Raw genomic sequence first — 13,257 nt, 5'->3', positions numbered from 1 at the left:
CTCTCTCCGTGAGAAGATCTACTCTACTCGCCATTAAAATTGCTACACCACGAAGATGACGTGCTACAGACGCGAATTTAACGGACAGGAAGAAGAAGCTGTGATATGCAAATGATTAGCTTTTCAGAGCATTCATACAAGGCTGGCGCCGATGGCGACACCTACAACGTGCTGACATGAGGAAAGTTTCCAACCGATTTCTCATACACAAACAGCAGTTGACTGGCTTTGCCGGGTGAAACGTTGTTGTGATGCCTCGTGTAAGGAGGAGAAATGTATACCATCACGTGTCCGACTTTGATAAAGGTCGGATTGTAGCCTGTCGCGATTGCGGTTTATCGTATCGCGACATTGCTGCTCGCGTTGGTCGAGATCCAATGACTGTTAGCAAAATATGGAATCGGTGGGTTCCGGAGGGTTATACGGAACGCCGTGCTGGATCCCAACGGCCTCGTATCACTATCAGTAGAGATGACAAGCATCTTATCCTCATGGCTGTAACGGATTGTGCAGCCACGTCTCGATCCAGGAGTCAACAAACGGGGACGTTTGCAAGACAACAACCATCTGTACGAACAGTTCGACGACGTTTGCAGTAGCATGGACTATCAGCTCGGAAACCATGGCTGCGGTTACACTTGACACTGCATCACAGACAGGAGCACCTGCGATGGTGTACTCAACGACGAACCTGGGTGCACGAATGGCAAAACTTCATTTTTTTCGGATGAATCCATGTTCTGTTTACAGCATCATGATGGTCGAATCCGTGTTTGGCGACATCGCGGTGAACGCACATTGGAAGCGTGTATTCGTCATCGCCATACTGGCGTATCACCCGGCGCGATGGTATGGGGTGCCATTGATTACACGTCTCGGTAACCTCTTGTTCGCATTGACGGCACCTTGAACAGTGGAATTTGCATTTCAGATGTGTTACGACCCGTGGCTCTACCCTTCATTCGATGCCTGCGAAACCCTACATTTCAGCAGGATAATGCACGATCGTATGTATCAGGTCCTGTACGGGCCTTTCTGGATACAGAAAATGTTCGACTGCTGCCCTGGCCAGCACATTCTCCAGATTTCTCACCAATTGAGAACGTCTCGTCAATGGTGACCGAGCAACCGGCTCGTCACAATACGCCAGTCACTACTCTTGATGAACTGTGGTATCGTGTTGAAGCTGCATGGACAGCTGTACCTGTACACGCCATTCAAGCTCTGTTTGACTCAATCCCCAGGCCTATCAAGGCCGTTATTACGGCCAGAGGTGGTTGTTCTGGGTACTGATTTCTCAGGATCTATGCACCCAAGTTGCGTGAAAATGTAAACACATGTCAGTTCTAGTATGATATATTTGACCAATGAATACCCGTTTATCATCTGCATTTCTTCTTGGTGTAGCAATTTCAATGGCCAGCAGTGTACTTATAACGTTCTTTCCGTTATTACTAAAAGTAAAACACTTTGTACCGGCTACCTTGCCACGTTATTTGAAAGTAATTTTCACTGATTTGTATTACCGAAGTCAGAATTTGCCATAAACTCATTTCCTACTTAAACGGAATTTCCACTTTTTTTTACGCCGTGTCTTCAAATTAATTCAAATTTGCTTTAATACTTGACTGTACATTATTACAGATTCTCAAAGAGCTGTAAGAAGGCGTCTTTCATCTTGTCTGACACTCCGCCATTTGTGGTGCATCTCCTGCACAAAGACTACATAGCAACAGCTGTTCAAATTCCCAGCTTTGTTATTTACCCATACAAATAGTTAAAAAAATGTTATTACAAATTTTGGCTCTCACTTGAGTCTCAGGGGATGATTTCCACACTTGGTGCATTAGTACTCTTCCACACCCACGCGTTTGTTATAGTTTTGTATTAATTATTCACTCAGACATAAAAGTACAGTTTATTCTAGGGAACAAGAATTAGGCGATTATTATATTAAAATCAGTTTTTCACGACACAGTTCAATTTATTGGCACTGTCCTTTTCTTTCACAAAATGAAATTATCACTGATGAGACGGTTTGCAGCTTTACTTTAATAATAATTTGACTCCGAGCCCCCAATAGCAGTAATGTAGGCTGCTATAATCGAAAGTTATTCAATCAATTCGAACAGAACCACAAGTACCACTGTCCTCTTTGTTCTAACGGTTTTCGCGCGAAATTACAGTTCGCCACATGTTCAGATGGCTCTGAGCACTATGGGACTTAACTTCTGAGGTCACCAGTCCCCTAGAACTTAGAACTACTTAAGCCTAACTAACCTAAGGACATCACACACATCCATGCCCAAGGCAGGATTCGAACCTGCGACCGTAGCGGTCGCGCGGTTCCAGACTGTAGCGCCTAGAACCGCTCGGCCGCTCTGGCCGGCGCCACATGTTCACTTACGACGATATATACCTCGTAAATCGCACTCACACAAATAATCGTAGCACTTCCAGTTCACCAAATATATGCTTGCACACTTGCACTTTGTTGAAATAAATCGGCGCGAAAAAGAATTCTCAAACGACAACATCGGGCACCCTCAAGTGGGGCTTGCTCCCCACCCACCCTCCGAAACGACTGACCAACGACTAACCAGTGGCCAAAATGGCCGCTCGCTTATATAGCTTCGGACGTCAACCCCCCTGGTTATTAATCTCACCAGTTAAGGTTACAAATTTTGATACATACATCCCTCGACAGAAATAAGTACACCATCGGAACCGCGCTAAAAAGTACACCTTATTCACTAGTTTACATTAATTTCTACGATTATTCTATCGCCCGTAAATCAAGTTTTAGTTTGTGCAAAGAATCGCCACTTAGCGCAAATTTTTTTGTTTACATCTGTGCTGCAAAGTTTTAACATAGAACTGCACATATCACCATTTTTAGACGTAATCTACAGCGATCTTCACATTGCGCTGCTCAAAATCTTCATATTTATAATAATTAATTAATTATGGGCGATAAATGTTAATAATAAGTTGCAAACAATGAAAACTATTGCAAGTATAGTATAACTTTACTAGTTTAAAATACGTGTGATGCCACCCAAAATATTATATAGTGCCGTTCTTTACGTCATGAATTTTCTATTGAATTTTATAAACAATTTCCCCTCAAATTTTGTTTATTGCTCTTTACAGGTTTAATTATTTATGAATCTTAACATATGACTACGGCACTCGATCTGCTATGACGAAACGTTTTAAATGAGTGCTCGCTCATACCTGTGAGTTGTTATTTACTATTTTTATTAGTCTTTCAGTATTCGTGATATTAACCGATTTTGAGGTTACTATAACTTTTTGCGTTTCGTGACTTGAAATAAAGATCGATCTTTCAGAAGGTGCATATTGCTGACGACAATCCCCTGCCGCATCGCTCTTCACCGTAAGTTACACAGGTTTCGCGTAATGCGCGAAAAACCAAACAATGCCCCAAGCTGCAGGCCACGTGGTCGCTCTGCCGCGGATACCGACCGTTGCAAATCTCGCGCGGACGCGCCACGCGCTTCTGCGAATCGCGCACCGTGTAGCGCGCTCGCTCTGCACAAAGCAATCCTTGCATACTAGAAACATTCATCTAGTAACGGGGGTTTGTACCGTCACGACAATACAACAAATTCATCTTGTCTCCTACCAATACTGAGTGGTCAAACAGCTCGCTTACATAAGCATAATGTTACACTACGCTTGTCCGCTCTCTTCTGGAGTACTGCTGGGCGGTGTGGGATCCGCATTAGGTAGGACTGACATAAGACATCGAAAAAGTTCAAAAGAGGGAACTAGTTTTTTTCTGAACGCTAAATAGGGGGGAGAGTATCAAGAACATGATACGCGAATTGGGGTGGCAAACAGTAAAACAAAGGCGTTTTTCACTACAGCACGACCTGCTCATGAAATATCTATCACAAACTTCCTCCTTAGAGTGCGAAAATATTTTGTTGGCGCCCAGCTACATACGGAGAAATGACAATCATAATAATATAAGATAAATGAAAGCTCGCACAGAAAGATTTAAGTGTTCGTTTTTCCCGTCCGCTGTGCGAGTGTGGAATGGTAGAGAAATAGCTTGAAGGTGGGCCGGCGAACCGTCTACCACGCACTTCATTGTGAATTGCAGAGTAATCATGCAGATGTAGATGTAGATGGTAGTCATAGGCCAACGAAAAAAAAGTCATTAGACACTTAATCAGACATGATATTCTTCTACAAAACATTTTCGAAGGCAAGATCGTAGGGAACAACACGAGGGACTACCAGGACATCTTATGCAGAAAATATGATCCATGAGGTAAAATGAAGCCTACTGCAGGGAGGAAGCTGTGGCTGCAGAGACGAAGCTAGCATTTTGAAAAATGATGAAGAGATGTTCTTGAGACCAAGAATATATGCGAAAGCGAAGTGTGTCCTTGCATTAATACAGCTCTGAAATTTTTGCCACACCATCAGCAAAGGCAACAGTTGGTTGAAAATGTACATTCTGCTGACTGTAAATTCTGCAGAATGTACATTTTCAACCAGTTGATGGCTCATGACTTTTCTTCAAGCAACTGTGGTAGACACAAAAGTCACTGGTTTTACTGTGTTAGACATCCACTTGGACATCGAAATTTCTATTAGTGTAGTTATTATTATAGTATTCGCGAAGAATATCAAGAAGTGCCGTCCAATATGGGAACAGACGCCTTTCGTATCCGACCACTTTGGTAAGAGTGGCTACTTATTTTTGCACACGCCATCAACATGTAGAAAGACGCTGAGCCGGCCGCTGTGGCCGAGCGGTTCTAGGCGCTTCAGTCCTGAACCGCGCTGCTGCTACCGTCGCAGGTTCGAATCCTGCCTCGGGCATAAAAAATGGTTCAAATGGCTCTGAGCACTATGGGACTTAACAGCTGTGGTCATCAGTCCCCTAGAACTTAGAACTACTTAAACCTAACTAACCTAAGGACATCACACACATCGATGCCCGAGACAGGATGCGAACCTGCGACCGTAGCAGTCGCGCGTTTCCGGACTGCGCGCCTAGAACCGCGAGACCACCGCGGCCGACCCTCGGGCATAGATGTGTGATATGTCCTTAGGTTAGTCAGGTTTAAGTAGTTCTAAGTCTAGGGGACTGATGACCTCAGATGTTAAGTCCCCTAGTCCTTAGAGTCATTTGAACCATTTTGAAAGACCACATAGCTACTTTTTGCAGATCAGACGCGATGTGGATTTTTTTTTTTTTCTCCTTGGTGGGTTGCCTCTTCCGCTAGATCCACAGTACTCAGGCTTTTACTACCGTTAAGGTACCACCGTCAGCAGAAAATGACTCACTCGCCTTCTTTGCCGTTGAGATTAATATCTTCAGCCTCCTCAGAAGCCAATGATCCTCTTTACCTCATCTCCCACGTTTCTGACTGTTTTCCAGTCTCCCCTTACCAAACGACGAGCTATTAAACTCAGACTGTCCCGCACTGGTCATCTGGGTCATTGAATACTGAGCCACCCCCCTCCTCCCCCACGTCAAGGCTTAGTTGTTACATTGATTGATTTCAGAAAATGTCTACGATTTTGTAGACAGACAGATGGTACTCCAAACGCTGGATGATGCAGGTATCGACAAATCCACAAGTTAATTAGTCGAACTAACACTCACAGACACAACTTCAAAAGTTAAATTTCCAGGAGAAGTTCCTGAATCCTTCAGAATGGACACTCGCCGATTCTCTTCAATCTGGTCTCAGGCAAGGCCATGAGACAGTGGGATACAGAACTACAAGAGAAAAACATCGAAGGAATCCATCTAGGACAAGAAGAGGAATATTTGAAGACAAATGTCTCGCTTTTGCTGACGACATTGCAGTAATTTCTAAGGACAAAAGAGATACATAGATAACGAAAGAAACACTTCACTAAATTGCAGTTATAACCGGACTACAAATATGATGTGAGAAAACGGAATACATTGAAAGTAACACAACAGAGAAAAATATATTCTAACACAACACAGAAACATCAATAGGTTTGCTAAGTTTAAATATTTGGGAGAATGGATACAGTCAAATCGTTTAGATAACTCCACAAGTAAAGAAAGATCGAGGAAGATTGAATTAGCATACAGACTCAGCCAAATTCGATATAATAAAGATCAATATAATTACAAGCAAAAAGTAAACACTATCAATAGTAATTAAACCGGAAGCACTTTCCAGAGCTGAATGCCTGACTGAATAAAAGGCGTGAACAAGAAGAACTGGAAAAGAAAGAAAATAAAGTACTCAGAAATATTTTAGGACCACGAAACAACAAAGATAGACGAAGAGGAGAAATGAAGATCTATACAGAAAAATAGGAAAAATCACAGACACAATAAGAAAGAGGAGATTAATGTTGATAGTCGTATTTATAAAATGAATGACAAAAGGCTAATGAAGAAAACTTTTAATTTCATTAGCAAGTTGAAAAACACCCCAGGATGGTTGAAAGAGACAAGAAATGACTTAAGAAAACTTAACGTCACAGAAGACACCCTACAGGGCAAGGAACGTTCCAGGCTACTGATTAATACTGCAAAGTTTCCTGTCCAGCAACAACATTCACAACCTAGGAGGGTAATGCCAAATGAACACAGGCAGGCTGGCAGCCAAAACGTGATGAAGTTCTGAGAAGATAAGAAGAAGATTGTACCTGTGGTTTAGGTTCTAAGCGGTCTATAATTAGCCAAATTCTGTAATAAAAAAGAATTAAATAAACCCTAGGTTTCTGTGGCGTGTTAAATAATGAAATAACTGTGGGGGAGAGAGGGAAAGGTAGGTTGTGTCTATGTTACTCTCTTCCGTCTTCTTCGAAGGCGTCAACGATAAAACGTATTTTGAAAACCACTCTAAATTAGTACATTCAGGAACAATTCGGCTCGAATTTGTCCCAGTCAACTTTTGGGATCTTTAATCAGTTGTCGATATTAAAAGTCAGTATACCTTTCTATATCAGAACCACGTCCTTCACTCTAAATGCTATCAGAAGAAGAATCCTAAGCATATAGTACTTCATAAGAACAATAACTTCATACTTTCTCAACCAGGTTACCATCCACCGAACTGGATCATACAGTTACGTTGGACTTCTCACACAGGCCTTCGGAGAGCTAGAGTCGGAAGACGGTGGCTTACCTCATCACCACCTACAAAGACATAAGGCTGAGCAGCTGCGTAGGGCCACAATTATGTGGCTTATTTGAAGCAGTAATCTGACGAGGAGAACACGGAAAGTGCCATCACCTGATTCCCCAGAAACTTTGCTCAGTGGAATTGAATACTTGTCTCGGCTTATCCGCAGATACCCCACCGCTTCTGAGAAAAAGACGGTCAAAGTTTTCGAGGTAGCTTATGTTCCTTTCATCACATACAAATTTAACCAAACCGGTGACACAATGGGTAGGGTTGTGGCTTAACGCTCCACGCCCCATGTAGGAACCCAATTAATATCTTTATTTTTGTTTTCCATTCATCCACCCATGTCCGTAGAAGATTACGTTTCCCAATGTATGCTGAAACAACGTCGTCCTTATTCGGCTACTAATTGTCTGTCCGGCGAATAAATTTAAAAAAAGATAATTATTTGAAATTGTTTTCGGTGAAATTCCTGTAGTGTATCGTGATCCATAATCAAATGCAGGAGCTAGTTTTCGGATAATAATCCTTTATGCGTGGTTTGCTACGAAATTATTGCCAAAACGTGAAATCTTCAGCATTGTTAACGACGTTTCTTTTCCAAGTGAAATTCAAATAAGTCAATGTCACTTTGGCGGAACCTACCTCTGCGCGATGTTTGTAGTGTTCGGAATTTCTAGATTTCCTATGCTTTTACAGTCGGTATCAGCCAAGGAAACGCACCAGTATTCCTGAAGAATAAACGCAACAATGAATGATGAAATATGAGAATGTGAGAATTTAAAAGATTTTAACCCCTGAAAGTACAATACACACATATGTCTACTATGTAATAACTGTATTGCAGTGTGAGAGCAGTTGCAATATTACAATTAATGTAACGCCCTTGTATTTCCTAATTTAAAACGAAGAATTCGTGTAGTAATCTTGTACGGACATGTGTAGATAAACGAAAAAACTAATAAAATAAAATAAAAACAATAATCGGGTTTTGAACATGGACCGCAAAAGTGCGACCGCTCCGGGTGAACTTCCTTCGTGCAAGAAGTTGTATAAATTACGGCGGAAATTTTGACCGTTGTTTTCTCGGAAACGGTCAAGTATCTACGGGTAAGACGAGACACGTGTTCCCTTATTTTGACCCCTCTTCCACTGAGCGAAGTTTCAGTGAAATTGGTTATGGCACTTGCCGTGTATTCCTCGTGAGTGGCCCATGTTTATACTTATTTCCTTCGTTACGATTGTGATATAGGCATCCATATTTCATTATTCTTTCGAAATTCTTCGCATGTGCTTTACGTCAAATTATAAAGGAAATTATGATAATGATCCCTCACGGTAATGGGTTTGTTTTCACTCATATGTGATGAGAATTTAGGACGAAAATAGATATAGGCTGTTCAGAGGAAAGATTGGATCTTCGGTAAACAGTATGCGGTAAGTATCAGTGTATTTGACTGTAATAATACATACTAGTTTTATTTAAAAACATCATGCTATACAACTGAAAACTGCAACCAATTTATTACAGTAGAGTTTAATCGAACCTGAAACTATAGAATACCCTTCAGTAAGTTTTCGTATCCTTGGTTTGCATTAAGCCTTTAACAAGAAAATGTATTGGATCGTGATGTATAGCATAGTTAAAACGCCTCCCATCCCCCACCCCCACCCCATCTCTCTCTCTCTCTCTCTCTCTCTCTCTGTGTGTGTGTGTGTGTGTGTGTGTGAGTGAGTGAGAGAGAGAGAGAGAGAGAGAGAGATAGATGGGGAATCGCTTCGTTTCAGACAGAGTATGTATAATGGATTCGGTGCCTTTTTTGTGTTTTATGTCCGTTTATTTAAGCGCAAGTTTGCCAATAAATGATTTAGGTAGCAGTAGTCATTATTCTTTGCTGGACGAAGGACATATTTAGAAAATCTTCATCTTAAGTGACCTGTTGCCAATTGAATATAAACTGAAATCCTTATGAGGCGGGAACTACTCTTGATAATTCATACTTGCAGCAATTGTATTGATAGTTGAGACAGAAAACAATGAACATAATTTTAAATATACGATTTCTAAAATAGGTTAACGCTGTGATGAAAGCATTTAGCCTTTATACACTACAGCGACACAGCAACCATTACATACTAAACTGTGAAACTGTTTCCGTCCACATCCTCATTTCGCTAAATAGCACGTGATCACAGGATGCGCTGTTGGGCGTTTTATTTTTTTCTGGGTGGTGTTTCGTTTCACTTTCGATCTTGTTTGGTGTAGTTTCCAGAAACTAGATATAGAGTTAGACTATTTAAAAACATTTCAGCGACACTGCCTCCGTGAGCGACGTTTTCTTACAAGGAAACCTAGGTACATGTATTGTTCACAGGGTGCGAGACTACTTGCGCTCCCTCTAATCCAGCACGCAAAATGTCGAGAACAATATGTGTGCCTACGGCAACGCTCCTCCAGAAACCCGTGTTTCATTACGGGCAAACGACTTCATAACGTTAGTTTCTTAGATGTGAAGAGTTCAGACAGTATTAATAGAAATATGACTGCGAAGATCATTTCCAGTTTCATGGAATGAAGAAAATAATGTGAAACGAATCCACAGAAGTTGCAATACCACGCTCAATACTTTTATCGCTTTCAGCATATTTAAAGAAAAACAGCACTGTCCACTCAAATGGCTATAAATTATTGCGGACGTTATGTGAGTTAAAAGCACTGTGCCAGAGTAATGACTAACGGATCAATCAACTTAGTCGGATAGCAGTCGTTTTCACGAAGGTTTGGCCATACCAAAAAATTGCAGCTTTGTGTACTTCACTAGTTGCCGCTGGGCGCTCTCCATGTAGTTCTCTCAGCGAGTACTAGATGGCAGGTCGTGAACGTATTGCCACGCCACCTATTCATCCTGCGGGCAGTTACGGGGCACGCGTACAAATCGAATAATGAACACGAGAAAGTGAACAGCCGTAAGTCGCAAGTTTTATATTAATAATACTGTTCCTTATCCCATGAAACAACAAAGTGGTGTACACTGTTATAAGTTATATGTATACTGTATTCTCACAACAGTCCCTGTAGCGCAGTGGATAGCGCGTTGGACTTCTAATCCAAAGGTCGTGGGTTCGATCCCCACCAGGGATGTCTTCATTTTGTAATTACATTTTAGTGTTATATTAACATTTTCAATGTGGGTAGCTCATATTCTACTTAAATTAACTTAAATACGCCCTGTGTAATGTATGCTCAAGCCATTCAGTATGTATTATAGAACGGCGACTTGTATTTAGCGTGTTTTAAAATATGTAGGAAGTTATCTTCTTAACTTTTACGTAGCTTTCCGTGTAAGATCGTTGCATATCCTGTAACCGCACATTGTGAAATACCGTTGTATACCAAAAAAATATCAATTTTCTGTTACAGTGGGAAAAATAATGAAAAGTATTAACAGAATATATTCTCTGACATACGGAAATAATACAATGTATTTATTTAATTAAATTTAACCCAAGAAAGAGCTAGTTCCACAAAGGACAAGAAACAAGCAAGAAATGTTAAACAGAGGAAAAATAAATTGAACTGTTCACTCAGAAGGTAAATGCACATTCAGTATGTATTATAGAACGGCGACTTGTATTTAGCGTGTTTTAAAATATGTAGGAAGTTATCTTCTTAACTTTTACGTAGCTTTCCGTGTAAGATCGTTGCATATCCTGTAACCGCACATTGTGAAATACCGTTGTATACCAAAAAAATATCAATTTTCTGTTACAGTGGGCAAAATAATGAAAAGTATTAACAGAATATATTCTCTGACATACGGTAATAATACAATGTATTTATTTAATTAAATTTAACCCAAGAAAGAGCTAGTTCCACAAAGGACAAGAAACAAGCAAGAAATGTGAAACAGAGGAAAAATAAATTGAACTGTTCACTCAGAAGGTAAATGCACATAAAATTTCATGTATTGTGCATCAAGATAATTACATATATCCACCAGGTCCCACATTTTGTTTACTGATAGAGGAAGAAGCTTTTTGTATAACAAAAGAAACCTCATAGCAGATATAAGCATGTTAACTTTATTTTCTCTTTCATTTTCAGCCAAGGCTGAATGGCATTGTGACTAAGACGCAGATACACAGGATCATCTGCAATGATATTCAACCATATAATTAGTCATATTCAAGTCGGGGGTCAGACTTCATAAATCCTTCAAGAACAATGACTGCAGCAAAGTCATTCTGACTCACTTCCTTTGTAAAAGAGGGTGGACTTAAACAAGTTTCAGATATTACATACTTACATTCATAGGTAATCATGACATCCATTAATTTTCTTTTTCTCCTATTAATTCGAAAGTACGGTCTTAAGGCAGAAAGCTATGCCCCGAAACAATAAACTCATGATCTATTGTTATAAAATGTCTTGTCAAAACAAGGCAGTTGCACAAAAGTATCATTGGCCAGTGGTTTTGCCAAATATACTTTGGATTGAAAGTATCATCTGCCATGTCCGCCGCTTTCACTTATATACAACGTTCTTCCAGTATGGTCAATTATAAAACTACAAACAGCTCAACTTGTAAACAGAAAGGAAGATAGTTGCTATGGTAGCATGTCTCGTGTGTTTTACCAGTTTATTACAGTGAAAACTCAACATTGCCAAAAATGTGATACGCAACCTTCTTTGGGACAGGTCTTCAAATAACCGAGGCATTTAATAGTTTGTGGAAGCAATCTGTAACTTCTGTGTATTACATCGCACGGTGTGACGGAAAAAATATTACAGCAGGACAACTCACTGATCGCGACATCTGAATGAGGGCAAAGTTAAACGCTTAAAACATTTTTTATACACGAGATTGCGTTCCATCAAGATCATTAGCATTGTGTACACTCTGTACGATAGTTATTGTTATGCATGAAGGAAAAATAAACGCCAGAACTTTAATGATGGAAAATACAAATTGGGCTAATTTATTTGTTTTTTATCAGTCTTTTTATTCTGTCATCTGCTCTGCTAGTGTATGTTTTCCTTATTTTTCAAATTATGCTACATGCTGGGCATGTGAACACAAACTCAACAATTTGGGAAGTATAGAATGTACATCCACAATGAACAACACATCGAAACATGTAGCAGGTAAACAGAAGTTTCCCAAGACAGCATTCGTGAACGGTCATACATTTAATTCGCTCGAATGACAGTCTAATGTTTTACCAAATGTCACACATAAATACAAAAGCACAAAATCTTTCTGCACAATTGTTGTCGCGAAAAGCAGAACACCCGAGTATGGCATTAACCGTGTCAGCAAAGTAATTTCTTTAGCGTTGGTAGAGAGATTCGCCGTGAAATACCTCAAACATAAACAGTGATGAACGCTGGAAAGGTTCAATACACACACTGATGTGCGACCATATGGTTCATACGTATTTTCAGAAACTAGTTGTAGCAGTTGTTTATTTATATATTTATTTATTCATCCAGAGATCATCTTACAACGATACAGTATTTTTCACCATAATACAATGAATATAAATAACTCAAAAATACATACACACAGAATACTGTAGCTCCTTGACAATCCGGCAAGTCCGTGGAGCCGGCTAGAGTGGCCGAGCGGTTCTAGGCGCTTCGGCCTGGAACCGCGCGACCGTTACGGTCGCAGGTTCGAATCCTGCCTCGGGCATGGATGTGTGTGATGTCCTTAGGTTAGTTAGGTTTAAGTAGTTCAAAGTTTTAGGGGACTGATGACCTCAGCTGTTAAGTCCCATAGTGCTCAGAGCCATTTGAACCACTTTGTCCGTGGATCTGTCAATGCCAGATTATCAAACATGCCGGATTATCAAGGGCTTTTTTAGAAACCTGGTTTTGAAAGAGGGAAATATGCAAAATCTATAGTTTTATCTTACAAAAACTAATAACTGTTATTTATTAAACCATAGCCCGCTAATATTAAACACAGCAGGCGAGATTATCGTACAAAAAATTAAGTATATATTACCTTTCTATAACAAAAATCTGAGTTAAAAGTCGAATACAGCACTGCTCTCTAGAAGCATTTTTAGAAAATTTAGTGTACATAAA

At 40.2% G+C, this 13,257-nt stretch overlaps 1 non-coding gene across 1 annotated transcript; it reads left to right on the top strand.

Moving 5' to 3' along the window:
• The first annotated feature begins 10,232 nt into the window (after positions 1-10,232).
• Positions 10,233-10,305, top strand: Trnar-ucu (transfer RNA arginine (anticodon UCU)). The gene has a single exon. It is a non-coding gene; the product is annotated as a tRNA-Arg (tRNA).
• Positions 10,306-13,257: the final 2,952 nt, after the last annotated feature.

Source organism: Schistocerca serialis, chromosome 3 (assembly GCF_023864345.2).
Source record: "Schistocerca serialis cubense isolate TAMUIC-IGC-003099 chromosome 3, iqSchSeri2.2, whole genome shotgun sequence".
Taxonomy (NCBI): Eukaryota; Metazoa; Arthropoda; class Insecta; order Orthoptera; family Acrididae; genus Schistocerca; species Schistocerca serialis.
This window is presented reverse-complemented; position numbering and strand designations above follow the sequence as displayed.